General features: G+C 41.0%; 1 protein-coding gene across 7 annotated transcripts in view; it reads right to left on the bottom strand.

The window, feature by feature from the left end:
* The window catches only part of TSNARE1 (t-SNARE domain containing 1), a 456292-nt gene that overhangs the window by 23571 nt on the left and 413726 nt on the right, over positions 1-18995 (bottom strand). The window contains exon 14 of one of the 7 annotated variants that reach the window (XM_084226303.1): positions 13582-13633. The exons of the other annotated variants lie outside the window; for them this stretch is intronic. The gene's annotated coding sequence lies outside the window, so the exon portion shown is untranslated. Of the gene's footprint in view, positions 1-13581; positions 13634-18995 lie in introns of those variants that run through there. 7 annotated transcript variants of the gene reach the window in all.

Here is an 18995-nt window from a genome sequence, read left to right as displayed (position 1 = left end):
GATCCTACATAAAAGGGGTGATCTTTATATGCAATGGTTAAGTGAGACATGGATGCTCCCAAAGAGGAAATTAACGTTACATTTTTGGTTTGAGTGGTGTGCAGTAAATTAGATCATGGTAAAATGAGAGGGAGAAATGATTGTTCACTGGCACCTCACCATTCTCTGCCTAATGCCATGTTCTTAGACGAGTGAAATTTATATCATACCAGAATATATACAAAAGAGAGCTGAAATAAATTATAGAAGCAATATTAATTTTTGTCTTTGCTAACAATTGTCACCGACATGTTTTATGAAAAATCCTTTCCTTAGGATCTTTTCTCCTGAGAAACTGAGAGGCCTCAGGAACAAAATGTAAACAATGATTATCTGCTGCTGGGGAATGCAACAGGTGGATCTGTGATTGGTCTCATGTGGTTGTTTTTAACTAATGGCCAATCACAGTCCAGCTGTCTTGGACTGTTTCGGTCAGTCTGAACCTTTGTTATTCATTCCTTTTCTATTTTTAGCTAAGCCTTTTGATGAAATCCTTCCTTCTATTCTTTTAGTATAGTTTTTCATATAATAGATATCATAAAATAATAAACCAAGCCTTCTGAAACATGGAGTCAGATGCATCATTCTCTCTCTCGCCTTCATCGGAGTCATCGTTGATTTACAATAAACAATAGTTTAATTTTTAACTATTTTACTCCTTTTAAAGTTCTATATCTTTGCATAAATAGTTTATACTCATTTTGCATAAAATATGCTCCTGCTTTGTTGCTGAATCATGTGATAATTTTTTTTTAACAGATTAAATTTGAGTTGAATATATGTGGAAAAGTGGTAATCCATACATGGCAAGTGTTGTTTCATTTTAAAATACCACCAGACAACACTGAAAAGTCAAGCACTGAATTCAAAATCCTTCATTCAGATACGACAGTTCTCTTTGTCTCTTTTTTAGTTGCTTTGCCACACCATGCCACACATTTTTTGGGGACAGCCTATTTAAATCCAAGTGCCAAGGAATTCTTCTCCTGTTAGGTTCCAATCAGGATTAGCCCAACTGCACAGCTGGCTGTTCCCCTTTTATGAGGCTCATCTTGCTTTGCAGCCTGACTCCTGAAGGCTCATTGCCTCTCCCTGGGTGTCAGATAAAACTCGATGGGATGTGCCTTTAGGGGGCTCTTTACTCCCTGTTGGCAGAGCCAGTTGCCAGTGGAAGTTAGAGATCCCAATGTATTCATTTTGTCAAGGCCATGTTAAAAATAAACCAATCCCCCCCTTTATGTGGAGAGGCTGAGGTGCCTTTCACATCCATGGCAACTTCCTTTTGATGTTTGCAGGAGGTTCCCTGTGATTTCAATATCAGTGTTCACATTTCTTTGAATTTAATTGCTTAATGCAGGACTCATTATTGGCCTGGTGCTTCCCTGGCAGTGCTCTGGACTCTCCTCCCTGGGCAGAAGCATTGTGTGGTTGCTGCTCACAGTGTCACTGATTGAGAGCCAGAGCAAAGGGGCTTCCTTGCTCCTTTCATAGATTATTGTGGTCCAGGTGTGACTTAAGATTGGTGGTCTTAGGTTGCATAAGACTGATGCTGCCCAGCTGTGGTCTGCAGCTTTCTCACTGGTCTCTTCTCTCAATGACAGGACCTGAGGGAATGTCCTGAAGTTGTGTCAGGGGAGATTTAGGTGGGATATTAGGAAAATACCACTCAGAGGGTTGATGGGCACTGCAACAGTGGCCACAGCAGCAACCTGAGGGAGATCAAGGAATGGAAAGTGTTTGAGGCCAGGCTAGATGGGGCTCTGGGTGTTGGCAGGGGATGATGGAACAGGATGATCTTTGAGATCCCTTCAACCCCAAACCATTCTGCTGCTCTTTTGACCCCTAGAATTGGACCTACCAAGCATCTTCAAGGGAGCACTGCTGACTGCCAAGGACCACACAGGCTGTGCTCTCAGACTATCTCATCCATTACAGCTCTGACAAAAAGAACAACTCAAGCCAGGATGAACTGTGAGAAAATCCCTACAAAAGTGAACCCATTACAGCAGAGTTTGGGAGCACAGCAGCCTAGAGCCTTCCATCAACAGGAGGTCCCACCAGATAACAAAAACCTTCAAAGATGTTTTCATATAAAGAGATGGTTCTTTCATCTGTCTCCTGCCAGGGAAGCAGGTTAGGAGAAACTTAGCAGCGCTTTTTTCTGAAGATGCTCAGCAGGAGCCTCACTGAAGAGATTGACATGAAAATGGTCTCAGCTTCTCAGTGCTGGAAGCTTCAATTTGGTGGCACTTTGCAGCTGCTCCAAAGAAAATCAGTGGCCTCATCCCCATTCCTGGAAGGCCTTGATGGTCAAAGGTACCAATGATTGTGGCTGTGCTGCTGATATTGTCTGGAGAGGAGCCAGGGGTTAAATTCCTTGTGCCTCTCAAAGATTTTAGTGACTTTGAGAGACAGCACAAAGTCTTGTATGACCTTAGGTGAAAACTTAATCACTCATGAATTTCTTGAGTTTTGATAACACTTTCTTCCTCACAGATGAAATATATGTACTTATATATGTGCATAGGCAATTTTACCCAAAATACATAAATTAGCAGATCAAATTCAGGATGTGAAATGGGGAGGAAATGACTGAGGATGTGAAATAAGACATACCATTCATACATTGAACAGGGATCTGGAAGAAAACTTTTCTCTCAACCATGAAAGATGTCCTTCCTCCCCATTTTTCATTTTCCCCTCCTTTTCATGTAGCATTTCTCATAATCCATCATTTCAGCCTGCTCTGTATCCATGCAAAAGAGACTGGGGTGAGTTCAGGTGCTCCCACTGTGCTCAGGGGTGGGTTCTGCAGGCTGTGGAGTCCTCCCATGTGCTGGGGGGAGGATCCCACCACAGCTCCCCTCAAAAATCAATACTGCACTTCCACACCATGGCATGAGGTCTTTGTGGGCAGAAATGTAAGCCCAAGGTAATAAAGACTAAACTAATTTTTGATTCTTCTTGTTCTATCTCCCCTTCTGATTTACCTTGGGAGTGTTTCTAAAGTCTATTAGAATGTAATGCTTAAATCCATTTAGTATGACAACTTACAGTCTTAATTAACCTCATAGCTCTGCCTCTCCTGATGTCCCAGCTTTGATCCCCTCCTACTCTGTCCTGTTTTGAGAGAATGGAGAAGGGGAAAGAGCTGAACAATCTATTCTGCCAAGTGAGTGCACTTTTAAACAGGCAGATACACAATGAGAGGTAAAGCGTCAAATTTTCATCCTGTTGTCTGCAGTCAGAACAGGGAACTGCAGGATCAGTCAAGTTAATGGAAGAGAATCACAGAATCATTAAAGCTGGAAAAGACCTTTAAGATGATCAGATGCAACTGTCAACCCAGCACCACCACCATGATCACCACTAAGTGATGTCCTCAATGCCACAGATGTTTTTGAGCACTTCCAGGGATGGAGGTTCCACCAAGTGGTTTGGCTGGTGAACCAAATATTGTCTACATAGTCATGGATCTGCTCTAACACTGGAAAAAGCTATGGTGTCCTAAAATTAAGGCATTTCTAGGTCTTCTCCCAAAATGTTAAACCTGTTGGGTTTAATTTCCAGACACCAGTGAGAATTTTTTTTTGTTTAGTTGTTTTGCTTTTGTTTTGGTTTTTTTTTTTTGGTCTGGCTTTCTTTGTGTTTTGTTTTGTTTTGTTCTCCATTTTACAAATGAGATAATCTAGGGCAGGTGATAGCAATGAAACCATGTTTGAAAACTGTTCCATGGGCAGTCTTCAGCTGAAATGTGAATGATTTCAGACAAATGTGAGAGGCTCATCTTGTTCCCACAGATATTCCAAGCTCTGATTGTTTCCAACCAAAATGTGGATCAGCTGAGGGCAATGATGATTTAGGTGTGGGGAGGAAGATTTTCAAAAGTACAAAAGCACAAGTCTCCTTCTCACTGTACACCAATGAGTTATAACATTTTACACTTGATTTGGACCTTTGAAGTTCTCTTTTTTTCCCCATTAAAGAAATGATATTCCTGCTGACTCTTTCTGTGTAGATCCTTTACCCAAACAAGCACTAAAACTCATAAGAAATCCACATGGCTACACAAGCCCATGATTATGCATCTTCCAAAATAACTGGAACTCCGGATGATAACTTGAAACCACCAGCATAACTCAAACAGCATCAAGGTAAATTCATCAGCTTCAGACTGAGAGGGAAAAAGATTGTGAGAACCCTCCTGAACCCCAACACCTTTTAGGCTGCAATACCCTTCCAGATTTCCATTCCCTCTGTTCCTACCTGAGGTGTTTCTGAACTTAAGCAGCTCTGCAGGCAGCACAGCAGCAATAACCAGTGATGTAGAGCTACAAAGTTCTATGAAGAGAGCACTTGCAAAAGCCATAATCCTGGAGAAATAAAAGAGTTCCCCTGTACAGCTTAGTAGCTTAGTAGACTGAGAATTAATGATTTTAGGTGCTTTTTTTTTTTTTTTCTCTCTATGCATAAAGAAAATGCACATCCTGTATAGAGGTTTCATTGGTTTGCACTCTTCCCCCAATTCCTAAAGAGTGTGCTTAAAGTGGGAAAGATATTGCATGAGTGGAGTGCTGGCATTTTTCCCAGCAAGGATCTGAGCACTGGCAGTTTTCCTGAACTAAGAGGGACATTTCTATTTTGTCCCTTTCTGTTTTACTTGAAGGAGGATAAAAAAAATGCGCAGCAATAAAAGGAATCAAGAAAACAACCAATCCTGCAGTTAATTCTACTTCCACATCCTCCTATTTCACTGCAACACATGCTGCAGTGTCCAAGACACTCTTATTTTCTCTGCATAACACACCTCTGTGCTGTATTCCAGGTGGTGCCTGTGGAGAGCAGCTGTTCCCAGGCCTGAATCTGAGCAAGCAGCTCCACAATCAAAAGGTTTTTCATGAGAATACCTATCTGTGATCAGCATCATTGCCTTCCTCTATATTTTGCTCCATGTTTCTATAACTTCCAGAGGCAGAGCAATTAGTCTGGCATGCAGCTTCTGTATCAGTGTATCCTGTGAATTTTTACAGGCCAGCTTAATGATGTTTTCTGGTTTGTTCTCAAACAGTTTTCAAATAATTCCTGTCATTATAATTGCCCTTTTGGCTGCCACTGAGCTTTTTCAGGTGATGACTTAACAATTTCTCCCCCAAGCTGGAACAGATAATTTGAGTTCTGACAATAATTACACACTGTTTCCATAATTTTTCTATGCACCCATTTTTGTTTTTGTCAACAGTGAATTTTATTCTTTTGTGCAGTCATTGAGATAATTTGAAGACTCTTTAGCTCTAAATAACCTGAATAACTCTCTGTCAGCAGTAATTTTACCAGATCATTACCTCACTTCTTGAAAGAGCATTATGCACAGCACAGCCAAGGCTCCTGTTCATAATTTCCTCCACCATGAAAATTAATCACCTTCTTTCTGATCTCTTTTGTTTCTGATCTTTTTCTCACCCTTAGTTATCAACCTTCTCTCTTACATTGTGACAGCTTTTTTAAATGTGGGTATGGAAACATTGTTTTGGTGCAGGACTCTCTGGGAATCAAAGCCCCCTGTGCTGACCACTTTTTCTTGTATTTTGAGCTCTGACTCTCTGCATCTGACCCTCTGCTCAGTTTTTTTTTTTAAATAACCTTTGTTTTTTTTGCTGTGCTTTACTTACCCAGCAGTGCTGCAGATCCCTTTGAGACATTATCCTGCTGGATTGTCATTTAAAGTTTGTAACACTGAAATTACACCAGCCAGGCTGGGAGAGACTCACAAAAGGAGGACAGGCACAGACAGAATAAGAGCGAGGTTATGACAAAACCCCAGATAACAAACAGCATATGGAATTGCAAACTTGTGCTGATATAAAACCAGATAAACAGGCAGGGATGCATTTCCAGTAAATCTCCAAGGATATGATCTCCAGTTCTGCAGTCCATTCTACTCACACTGCACACCCAGCTGTCTGTAAAATACATTGTTTTGCTCGTCCCAGTCTTGCCCTAAAACATCTGACGGGTTTTATAACATCAAGCTGAGTTTATTTGTCTGCTGGGCAGGAGCCCCTTTGGAAGTCTAACAAGCTGAGTTATGGGGACTGACTGGGTCAGTGAGATATTCCCTTTGCCTCACTGCTATCAATGATAGAATAATAAGAATTTCAATAGGGCACAATGGCAATCAATGCAGGACTCATCACTTGAAAGGGAAGTCACTGAGAATTAAACTCTTTTCTCCTTCATTCCTTAAAACATCTGCTTTGACTTCCAAAATGTTTTGAGTTTTCATGAGTATAGGACTGTTATTTTCCTACTGAAGGAAAATAACTATACTGAAGGTACAGTACTATAAATAAAGGGTGCAAAAAATACAAATTGCTTTTTTTCTGGGTGTTCAAAATCGGGGTAGTTTGTGTGCCTGGCTAAAAAAGACACCGATGCATCTTGCTGTTTCCTATGTAAGACATTTTCTCTGATTAAAAATAAGGGTAATCTTCCTTTTCAGAGGCAACCATCAACTTCAGAGGAACAGGACTCTGGCTTTCTGAAGAGGCTTTAACTTCTTGCCATAACATGAACAAGTGTAAGGCATGCATAAGGAAAAATAAAAACTTGAATAGGACTTCTGAACACTCTTTGACAACAAACAGATGATAGTTACCTGCACCTCCAGCTCTCTGTTATTTTAATACATTTATTAGATCTATGGGACTACTGTGGAAATGGATAAGTCCACAATAGACTTTCAGATTTTGTTGTGTTTTCAGTTGTGTTCAGCTGCCATTTCAAAACTTAAGTATCATATCATTTTTACCCTGGGATGGGCAATACTCAGACAAAGTTGGTATAAAAGCGATTTATATGAAATTATTTAGAAGTTTGTAGTAATTATAATGCCTGAAAAATAATATTTTTGTTACAGGTCTAAATCAACAACTAGAAATCATTTTCATGTGTCATTGGACTCGCTGGATCATAGAACAGCCCAGGCTAGAAGGAACCTCAAAGCATCATCTGGTCCAACCTTTCCTGGGAAAGGGAGCCTTGGTGACTCCATCTGGGACTCTGTCCAGACACAGGTTGAAAGCTTCCAGGGACAGGGACTCTGCCACATCCCTTGGGAAGTTTTCCCGGTGATTGGCTGTTCTTACTGTAAAAAATTTATTTCTTCTCTCAAGATGAAACCTTGCCTGGTCCAACTTGTCCTGCCATTGTTCCTCCTTGTGATGAGAGAGTCTCTGCCCTCTTTGTAGCCACTCTTTAAGTTCTAGAGTACCATAAAGAGCCTTCCCCTCTCCAGGAAGAGCAGGTCTAACTCCTCCAGTCTTTCCCTGCTATTTTCCTTATTATTTTTCCACTTTTATAATAGTTATAATAATAAAAATAAGACTATATTTGATATTGTGCTGCTCGTGTTGGCACCTCTGCCAATCTCCCACCATTACTGGAGTCTTTTTTATCCAGATTTCCATCCTGATCCCAGAAAGCTGCCCTTGATTCACTTCCTTCCACAATTTCTCACACTGTGTGGATATCTCCCTTGCCTTACAGGGCCACTTTACCATAAAACTCTCCTTGCAAACATCTCCAGCCCTCCATACTAAGTGAGATTGATGTGAAATTAAGAACACTTTGGGGAGGGTTTGTTCAGCTTGTACGCTCTGCAGCCCATTTTTTTTTTTTGCATAGAATGTTACACTTATGCTAATTAAAACTGGAAAATGGCTTCTGCTGCAATTGAGTGTTTGCAGGATCTTTTCTCTCCTTTTTATTCTGGAGTCAGAAAACAAGTTTTACTGAGGGAAAAGCTGGAAAGGGCCCCATCAAGGGGAGTATGGGTGCTCCTTGAATTCCTTGGTGCACCAACCAATGTTAATATCATGACATCACCAAGCTCCTAGTCTGCCAAATTGGAATCAATATCACTTAGGACAACATTTCATTAGAATTTTATGCCCCTAATTATAATATATACTGCAGCTCGTGGAGGGCCTGTTCTCTGCTTGTCGATTCAAGTGCCCTTGCCAAGGTAACCTGTAAACTGCATTATATAGGATTTATTACATCATTTCCTTTGTGAATATAAGGTGATTATCACCTTCATTACCAGTCATAGATGTATGCACTATTGTATTTTAAGTGTATTAGTGCCTTCCACGTGGCACAGGGTAATTTACAATTACAATCGCTTCCCCTTAATCGTTGCACTACAGTCTATTAGCAAATTGCATTTCCTAAGGCCTAGAAACATTTTTTTTTAAATCATCCTTGAAACACAAGGGTTTTGGTTTCTTGATGGTTGATTGCTGTTTTACTTTTACACTAACTCCTAAATTGTTTTTCCTTGTCTCCTATCACCCTTGAAACCAGTGTGCTGATGGTATTACCCAGCAATCCTCAACTTCTCATGCTGGAAAACACAAAAATACCCAGGAAGACACTGAAAAATACCAAAAAATAAATTAAATGACCCCTTATCTTACACTTCCAAATGCATTACTCAATTCTGTGCCAAAATCATCTCAACTGCAAAGCATTTCCAGAGCAATTTTTAAACCAAACCTGGATGGGAAAGGAGTTGGTACTTAAGGGCCTGAGGTATTTTCTCAGTGTTTTAAAACCCAAGGCTATCAATTAATCATCACTGTCAAACTCTATCCAGAATGCCACTATGCTGATAGCTAAAAAAACCTCCTTCTCAGTGGAATAGAGGAATAAAGGATAATATTATACAATCTGTGTGTTTTTTTTTTCCTTCAACTTCATCTTCAGTCATGTCCCCAAATCAGCTGGTGTCTCAGATATTTTTTATACTTTTCTATAAGTTTAATTTTTCTGTTTTCTCTTCAATTTATCAGGCCAGATTGGACTTATCTGTAGATTTTCTGCCCCTCAGGGGATTGGATCATATCATAGAAGTTAAATAAATTTTTTTTTAAGTTCTAAATGAAAGAAAATTAAAATAGAATAGAATGATCTGTCCTCAAATTTGACCCCTGGGAAAATCTGCTGGAGTATCTTAATGACCAGCAGTTTGACAACAGAATCTGCAAAACGTGTTTTTCCTGAGAATACCCATTTCATGTTGATTCAGAAGGAGACTGTATTTTGAATATAAACCAACACTCTTCTATCCATCCTTCTCAAGGCTTCCTGGCCAACAGCAGCAAGGAACAAAAAAAATATTATCAAATTTGAGGCACCATTGATTAAATCCTTGCTGTGGATCCCAGCTGAGTGCTTGAACCCAAGAACCCATCCTTGGGAGCCTTCAGCAGGGCAGAGGATAGATCTTCACTTGTGGGAATGGTTTGGAAAGTGACAGTGACAGAGGTTTGGGAAGTGGCCGTGGCTCAGGAAGTGACAGCAGAGCTGAGCAAGCCCTGAATTTTGTATTGAGATCTGTGTTTCCCCATCAGAAAGGCTGTGGATGAGTGAAGTTGAACAACTGAGCCCAGAGTAGATATTCTGGTTCACTTATCTCTGAGCTGCAGTCTGCATTTAGCTGTGTAGAAGATTTTCTAATCTCTGTTTCCCCAGCATTAGAGTAGGAGAATGATGGGATGCTCAGTCAAGACTGCAGGACAGACTCTTCCTTTCTCTCCCTTTGACATTTAGAGATTTAATCCTTCCTAATCTGTGTGTGTCTCACTGCCCACTACAAGATGGTTTAACCCTTTGTTAGCCTCAGTCAGCATTTTTGAAACAGGACTGAATAGAACCAAAAAAAACTTCCAAAAAAATAGCAGTCTGTTTGAATGCAGACTTCTAAACTTTCTACTGATCTGTATCAGGCACATGAAAGGGAAAGGAGGAAAAATATATACAAAAGAGAACTTTGGGACAATGCATTGATTTATTCACAGTTTTAAAAACTGGATCTGTGAATATTTCTTTGCTGGATCTCTGTGATGGATTTATAGCGAGGCACTGCATCCACTCCAGGTTCCCTTTTGCAAAAAGAAGCAGCACAAGCCCTCTGTGGGCTCTGTCACGTTTCACTGCACACAGGAACATGGGAGTGCTGAAGGAGAACTCACAGTAAATTGGGAAAACCATTGCAAGTGACCTCCACTACCTCTAAACAGGATCAAGTGCCCCAGCCCAGGAATGAAATACAGCCCTGCTCACGGCCAAGCTGAGGTTTCTCTAGAGCTCAGCTGACCAGTACAACCTCATTAGATGCCTTTTGTAAGACAAGGTCTCCTCCTTGTTGTCAGAACAAGCCCCTGCAGTGCTCCAGGGATATTTCCAGAGTGTCTGGAAAGCTGCCCAGCAGAAAAAGCCCTGGGGGTGCTGGCCAAGAGTGGCCAAACGTGAGCCAGAGTGTGTCCAGGTGACCTCCTGCCCTTCTGTGTCAGCACCAGTGTGGCCAGCAGGACCAGGGCAGGGATTGTCCCTCTGAGCTGGGCACTGGGGAGGGCACACCTCGAATTCTTGGGTCAGTTTTGAGCCCCTCACAAGAGAGACATTGGGGTGCATCCAGAGAAGGAAACAGAGCTGGGGAAGGGTCTGGAGCACAGGTCTGAAGAGGAGCAGCTGAGGGAGCTTTGCAGGGGCTCAGCCTGGAGAAAAGAAGGCTCAGAAGGGACCTTAACTCTCTCTACAGCTCCCTGAAAGGAGGCTGTAGCAAGGTAGGGGTTGGTGTCTTCATCCAACTAACAAGTGACAGGCCAAGGGGAAATGGCCTCAGGTTGTGCCAGAAGAGGTTGCTGTTAGGAAGAATTAGGTGGTCAGACATTGGGACAGACTGTTCAGGGAAGTGGTGGAGTCACCACCCCTGGAAGGGTGCAAAGAACAAGCAGATGAGGAACTTTGATGGTTTAGTGGGCGTGGTGGTATTTGGATGACAATTGGACTAAATGTGACAATTGGACCAAATGATCTTGGAGGTATTTCAAGCCCTAACGATAGTGTGAATCTGTGAATCACTGAGCAGTAACTGCTTCTCCTTCTGCTCCACCTTCCCAGTTTGAATTTAGATTTCTTAGCCATAAATATGTGTTGTATTCCAGTGGGAAATCCTGTCATTGCCTGTGCAATGCCATAATTGTTTGTGTGTCCTACCTGGAAATAGATGAATTGAAAAAGGCCTCCTGAACATCCCACATCAATGCTTCACCCTCCCATCAGCCAAGTCCCTGGATCATTTCCCTGTGTCTCTGCACTTTGCTGGTGAAAATCAGCTTTGTTTCTCCAAACTATCACTGTGAGGAAAATGAGATGGGTTCTACTCTGCCTCCTATATAATGCACTCTATATTTTGCCTGAGTATCTGTGACAGGGTGTACTATTAGCAATGATAGGTGATTCAGAAAGAATAGGGGGATTGTCATATCCCAGGCATGATCGGGTCTGTATTGAAAAACAAAATTTCAGCTGACATGTAGAAATGTCAGTTCATTTTGTAGGAGTGATTTCCCTCTCTGTTTCCACTGGAGATGTGCTATCTTTGGATTTCACTGCAGTGTGATGTTACACTCATTGTAACATCACACTGCTCTTGAAGAAACAACTGCTCTTGTGAGCAGGAATGGCAAGCAAAAATGCTAAATGTCCAGTAATCTTGAAGTTCTGATGCAATTTTAAAGAAGAGGGATATTTTAGAATATTTTAAGCTAAAAGATGAAAGATTTAGATTAGATATTAGGAAGAAATTCTTCCCTGTGAGGGTGGTGAGGCCCTAGCACAGGTTGCCCAGAGAAGCTGGGGCTGCCCCATCCCTGGAGGTGTGCAAGGATGGGGCAACCTGGAGCAACCTGGGACTGTGGAAGGTGTCCCTGCCCATGGCAGGGGGCTGGCATGAGAAGATTTTGGGGTTCCCTACAACCCAAACAATTTTATGATTCTATGGATTTTATTTTCTTTATTCTATGTCCTTTAACTATTAAAAAAACAGTAAACTGGAATTGATAGAAAGTAGAAACCTGTTGTCTCTCTCTGTTCCTTTATGTCTTTATGTGAAATGGGAGAGATCCATGTGTATTTTCTAAAGGTAGGGAAGGTAAAAGGCCCTACAGAATGCATGTGCTGCACAGTTGCAACTATTTCAGAATATGCAGATGACCACCATGCAAACAAATGCTTGTTTGAGATCCCAGAGGCAGGAGAGAAGATGTTAACAAAGCATAAATCTGTTTTCTTACATTCCAAGAAACGGCATTAAGATCTCACTAAATCCGAAGTGAACCATAAACTAATGTTCTTTTTCACAATAATTCCAGAAGTATTGATGACATTCCTAATAAATAAGTAAAGCTGAGTTTTCCTAGTCACACATAAAGGAAAAAAAAAAAAGTAAAATCTTGGTGGAAATGTAATCAAAATTAATCTTTAATGTTCCAAGACCCAAATCCATAGCTTTTCCACAGGAGAAGGAAGCCCTGTACTGACTGCTGTGACAGAATAGCTAGTATAAAACAAAAAGACCAGATAATATATGAGGACAAATGTTAAATGCTTCATCAGGCAGGAGCAAGGAATTATCTCTTAACAGAAACAGTTCAGCCCTCTTGGGTTTGTTCTTGTAAAACTGAACTAAATAGACAGTAAAAACAACCTTTTATTTTAGAGTGTAATGTAACAGATGTTCTTTTTTTTCACCTCTGATGCCTTTTCAGAACAGGGTTGTGTAAAGATAACTTTTAAGTAATGGAACATCTAGTACAGTAAAAAATATCTTATCTGGAAATGCATTTTTTAAGAACAACCTATTATATAGAAGGATTATAAGGGTATTTAAGTTTACAGAGTTTTCACTGTTTCTTAGTGTAAAAAAAAGGGGGGAACATTTTGGTAATACAAAAAAGAATCTGTTCTCACCCCTTCAAAATCTAAATTTTGTCCCTTTACAGTTTTATTTTTGAGTCCCAAAATCCTGTTTCTCTGATAAACCTGTTTAAGAGATTGATTTCTTAAACTACTAAGAATTAATGACAGAATATCAAAGCAGTCCTGACTTCAGCAGATATATCATTGAGGAGTGTGTCCTCCCAAAATTTGTGCTCCTGTGATTCTCTCACTCATAAGTTACTGATTACTCTCTCAGCCTTCTACAAAATATGCCAAAAAGTTCATAAAAAGAAACAAAATCTGAAATAATTAGATTTGGTGGCAGTTGTGCAGTTCTCTGAAGGAGATGGCTGACTCCTAAGGAATTACTGGGGAGGAAAAGGCGATTACAGCAAATCTGAGCTCTTTGAGCCAACGCATTCTGCTGGGCAAAAGGAATAAGGTAGAATAATTTCTGTGCATTCATGAATTTATTTAGATTATGCGGACTGAAGGGCATTGAAAATGCTGCCCTGGTTTCCTGTTGGCAGGCAGGACCATCCCAACACAATTAACTCCCAAATCCATTTAATAAATCCACAAATCACATATAAAAACAGCAGTAGGTCTCCCAGACATCCATGGAGCCAAATACAAAGCACAAAATCCAAACAGAGCTAAGGGGATTTGGTAAAGGAAGTTCATGTCACTCACTATCTACTTGCTAATGAAATCTGTGAGAAGCTGCAAACTTGATCACACCATTGTTTGAGGATGTTTGGCTTGTCCAGGCAACAATGTTCCCAGTTTTCTCCAGTTATTCCAGCACCTGGAATCAGAGAGTCATGGAATGGCTGAGACTGAAAGGGTTGATGTTCACAGGGAGCCTCCTGTGCTTCAGTTTGTGCCCATTGCCTCTGATCCTGTCACTGGGCACCCACTGGGAAGAGCCTTGCTCCATCTTTGCTCCCTCCCTTCCTGCATTTTGGGAATTAATAAGATCCCCCTTCAGCTTTCCTCCTCCAGGCTGACCAGTCCCAGCTCTGGAAGAGATTCTCCAGACCCTGATTCCTCTTTGTGGCCCTTTTGCTGGACCCTCTCCACGTGTCCTTTGTACGAGGAGCCCAGAGCTGGGACCAGCACTTCAGGTGTGGCTTGGAAGTGCTGAATAGAGGTAAAGATCACCTCCCTCACCTGGCAATACAGCCACTGCAGCTGAGGATTCCCTTTGCTGCCTTTGCAGCAAGGTCCTGCTGCTGGCCCCAGCTCATCTTCCTGTCCAGCAGCACCTTCAGGGCATTTTTCACAGAACTTTCCAGAGAGTTTTTCATTAGTATTAGGAGCATTTTCTTTTCTGAAAGCACCAACATTTCTCTTAAGGGCATCCAGACCTTGCTTAAAAAGTAGGAAAGATGCAGAACTTGAGTTCCAGACTGGGCAGTAACACAAAGTGCTCAGCCACGTGAGGACATCAGGTTGAGAGGGACAACTCTTAATCCAAGGGGGAAGACAATTGTAAGGGAGACAACAGGATGGCTGGTTTATGGATGTGGATCATTACCAATCAGAGAATCATGTTACAGAATTATGGAATGGCTTGGGTTGGAAGGGACCTCAAAGATCACATAGTTCCACCTCTGGCTATGGGCAGGGACACATTCCACTAGATCAAGTTTCTCCAAGCCCTGTTCCAACCTGGCCATGGAAACTTCCAGGGATGGGGCAGCCACAGCTTCTCTGGGCAACCTGTGCCAGGCCCTCACCACCCTCTGAGTAAAGATTTTCTTCCTAAAATCTAATATAACCCTGTCCTCTGTCAGCTTAAAACCACTGCTCTTGTCCTGTCACTACAGGCCCTTGTCAAAAGTCTCTCTGCAGCCTTCCTGTAGGCTCCATCCAGGTACCTGAAGGTGAGAATAAGGTCACTCTGAAGCCTTCTTTTCTCCACTCCATCAAATCAACATATATTCACAACTCATGAATTTCCAGCAGTGTATTTGTAGTTTTGATCTACCAGTTCAGAACAAAGAATGCCACGGCTTCCTGCACTCATAGTGGGAAATGACATTGATAATTTGACAACATTCTTCCAGGACCCCATTTATATTATATGAACTTTGAGAAATTTTAAACTACAACTTTCTGGCCACAAGTTTCAAGGTTTGCTTAATATGCATGAACTTTCCCCACAAACCACATGAAACTGATAAAAATAGGTTTTTAATTCAAGTAGTGCAGTCTTTACTCAAAAATACATTGGTTCCAGTTTTTAGTGCTGGCTGCATTAGCACACAGGAGCCAGCAAGTCTCACTGCTGGGTAAAGTACTCAGTCATTTGATGAAGATTATTAAACTATTTAGCCACTACTGATAATATAATTTACCTGGCTATTAAGGTCATTATTATCAGTATTTATGTTGCTCCTGAAAGGTTGAATCAGACAATGCATTCACTAGCCTGAACTTCACCTGAAAACACAATAATTCCCTCCAGTATGTTCCCCAAGCATCCTGCAGCTACAGCTCCTGCAGTGGATCAGAGTGGCCTTTCCCCATTCATAGAATTATTTCTATCACAATTTTGGCCGGGGTCAGCTACTCCTGCCTAGAAAACTTGTAACTGTGGCTGAATGGTAGCAAGGACCAAGGACAAGGGACTATTCCCTACATGGATACAGGAACCCTGCCAGCTGAGCCTTGACACCTTTTTCTGCCGTGGATGTCATAAGAGAGCTCAGTTCTTCCCAAACCAGCAGAACATGGGCAAGACAAACCAGATCTATTTATATTATTGACCTCACTGCCATGTGATGGGGCTGTGATGTGTCTCAGGAGAGGCAACCTTGCTAAAAAGGCTTGGTAAAAATACCTGGCCTGATATCCTTCATTTTACCTTTTTTTTCTTCCTCTTAAACAAAGCCTGGATGCTTTTTGAAAGCTGGGACTGCTAAGCAGGACCCAGCTGAATTCACCTGAGCTGGTGCAGGGCACACTTTTGCAAGCTGGCTGATCACAGTGATCCCATTGTGGGTGGCCCCTGGAAAGCTCCAGGGATACTTCAAAGGAAATGCATTGAGATGGGGGGAGGACAATGGGAAGGAATTTGCATTTTAAATATGACACTTCCATGAATGAATAATAAGGGATTTGTAAGGCTGGCCACCAAGAATTAAAATCATTGGAGCTACAGCTAATTCTTCAGGCCTGTTTTCCAGTGATATTAACTCACAGTATCTTCCAGCAGAGGCTTTAGGCAGCCAAAACAATTAAAGCAGTCCATCAGTTGAATACCAGACTGCTCTAGGGAAGGTGGAGCCCAGAACTTAATCTCATGACACTTGAAACCTTTCTAATTGGCAGCTGGACTTCTATAGGAGGTCTCCAGTCAATCTTAGGAATGGTCTGTACATCTTAATATTATGAAAATTAGCATGAAGCAGTTTTCCTAATACTCCTTTACAATGGAAGTAATGGTGAATTTTTAAAAAAAATTTTCCCTTTCACTAGATTTTTAGATTTTCAATACTTCATGTGTAGCAGGTGGTAATACTCATCAGGAGTAACCCAGCTACATCTCCTCTGAGTTTGGGCCCTACAGAGTGTTGTGAGAGAAACTGGAGAATGGAGCAGTACATTCACTGTGATGTTGTGCATCCTTCATTAGTCCTGGCCTCATCATTGTGAGCATTTTAATGTCCTACAGCATTCAGAGCCACATCTCATTTACAGCCCCCCAAACATGAGCCTTCCAGCAAGAAAAGTCTCCTATGACACTCCACACCCTGAGAAACCTCAGGGATGAACACAGCACAGGAACCCCATCAGAATTAATTAATTATTTAAAGCTAAATAGATAAATGAACAAACAAATAATTTGTTATTTATTCATCTCTAAGTCTCAAGCAACTCCTCTCCTCAGTGACCAAACTGTATCCTAACAATGATCAGTTTGGAAAGGCTCCTGTCATCAAAGTGAGAATTAAAAGATGGATTTATCATTAAATCACATCTAACCAAGCACAGCTGGGTGCAGGAAATTCAGCTGACAGAGGATGGAGACGATGATGCAGTTGAAATACCCACGTGGCAATAAAAAAGAGGAATCAGGGTCCTGTGCTTTAAAGTTCTTTATTGTGGACTTTCAGCGTGATACTGGGAAAATTGCTAAACTGTGTGCTGCTGTTTCCTCAGTCACTAAAGCAGAGTTAATGTCAAATGCTTTCAAAAGCATCTGAAGGTCTCCAGATGAGAAATTGTGCTGCACAGCAGACAGAATGCTTCTGCTTTTGATTATTATTATTATTATTACAGGGGAAAAAAAGGACAAAACCAGGGTTGTTTCCTCCTCTGTAGTTTCCAGTATCATTTAGAAAGGAAAATAGAAAGCTATTTCTGGAATCATTCAAGCCATAAAATAAGAGCATAACTAGTACCTCGCCTGAATATAAGAATTATTTTGAATTTTAGATTATTCAAAAAAAGAAAGAATTATCAGAAGACACAACACTCTGCTTCCGGTAGCTGAAGGCAAATTATATATGATGTCATTGGAGCTACATTTTCAAGGTAAATTTCAAAGAAAAAGGTCTGAAGCAGAAACAAGGACTTAATTTTAGACACCTTATTCTAATATTTGCCTTATTTTTATCTTTCATATACAGAGGAGAAAATAAAACTATTTTTCTGCAGAAGCACCACGTTCTTTTTGTGGAGTTCTGTCCATTTTATTGAGTAGATTGTGCCTATGAAACACATTACAGTAAAAAAAAGGCAGCAGTCCTAGTTCCAGGTACAGGCTCCCTGAATATGGAGCTGGATTCTTTAAAATATTCAGACATTCAGTAAAGATTAAGTCGTTTTGGAAGCTACTAAAATGCTGTTCCTACTCTCTGGTTTTTTAGCAAAGCCCAAAAGAAACGAACACAAAGCGCTGGAACAGTTGGAATAAAGCAGGTCAGAAATCTGAACTTCACACCGGCATGTTGCAAGTTTTTGAGGACTAGTTTGAAGTAATTAATGATTTTTGTTCACCTGATGTACTGACTATAACACCAGGGCTGTTATTTCCAATAGTTTGGAAATAACAATAAACTAAATATAAGCTCTTGTTATTAGAGATTGAAATGTCCCCTTGCCTATACCCATGACCAGTTTGTCCTACTCTGTAGTTTGTCCTCAGTTTTAGCCATGGGCTCTTCCCAAACACATGGGAAAAAACTCGATGCACTTCACCATCCTCACTGTCTAGGGGGGTGAATTAGAGCAAATAAGCAGAAAATGTTGAGTTAAACTCCATGGTGGATTTTTTTTTTAACTTGGCAATGCTCTAATTGGCTTCTTTAAAAGCTTCTTGTTCTTTTGTTTTTTCTCATCTATTTTCTTCAGTGTCCCTAAACAGGTCCCATCAAAAATCATGGTTGTGGAGTGGATGGACTTCTGTCTTTAAATCCTCTCTCCTCTCCTCTCCTCTCCTCTCCTCTCCTCTCCTCTCCTCTCCTCTCCTCTCCTCTCCCTCTCCCTCTCCCTCTCCCTCTCCCTCTCCCTCTCCTCTCCTTACAGCTGGCTCACATGGAATTTTTTTTTCTTTTTTGCATGAAATGAGGTATAAAAAAGAAAGTTTGATTTTAAATATCAACACCTTCCTCATGCAGGGGTCACAATCAATATTTGACCCAAAGACAGCAGTGAAATTATTAGCAGAAGTTGGTGGTGGGGGAATACATTTACACCTGAAATCCCTTAGATGGTGAAAAATACACTGGAGTGGAAAATAATGAAACACTATTAAACCCAAACAAAATTATCAGCATGAAGACAAATGACCTACTGCAACCCAATAAAATCAATTCCCCAGCAGCCCCAATAGGTGGGACCAGTGTGCTTTAAATACACACAGCAGAATTCCTGGTACCTACCCAGAAATGAGCAGATCAAATTAATCCCCAAAGCATTTCTGCTGAAATCACCAGATTTATGCCACAGATATTTTCCTTTCACTTATCTAAACATATACTTTGTGAAGAGTGTGGTGCAAATAAAATCTCTTTGAGCTTGAATGGCGAGAGCTTGGGAGCAACTGACACAATTGTGCTTTTCTAACAGCCTCCAGCAAGGGACTTAATCTCTTTACATCTCAGTTTTGCTGCCATTAAAACAGAAATATTGAAAGTTCTGCCCCTCAGAGGGGTGCT

This window comes from Fringilla coelebs (assembly GCF_963513975.1).
Source record: "Fringilla coelebs genome assembly, chromosome: 1".
NCBI classification, from domain to species: Eukaryota; Metazoa; Chordata; class Aves; order Passeriformes; family Fringillidae; genus Fringilla; species Fringilla coelebs.
This window is presented reverse-complemented; position numbering and strand designations above follow the sequence as displayed.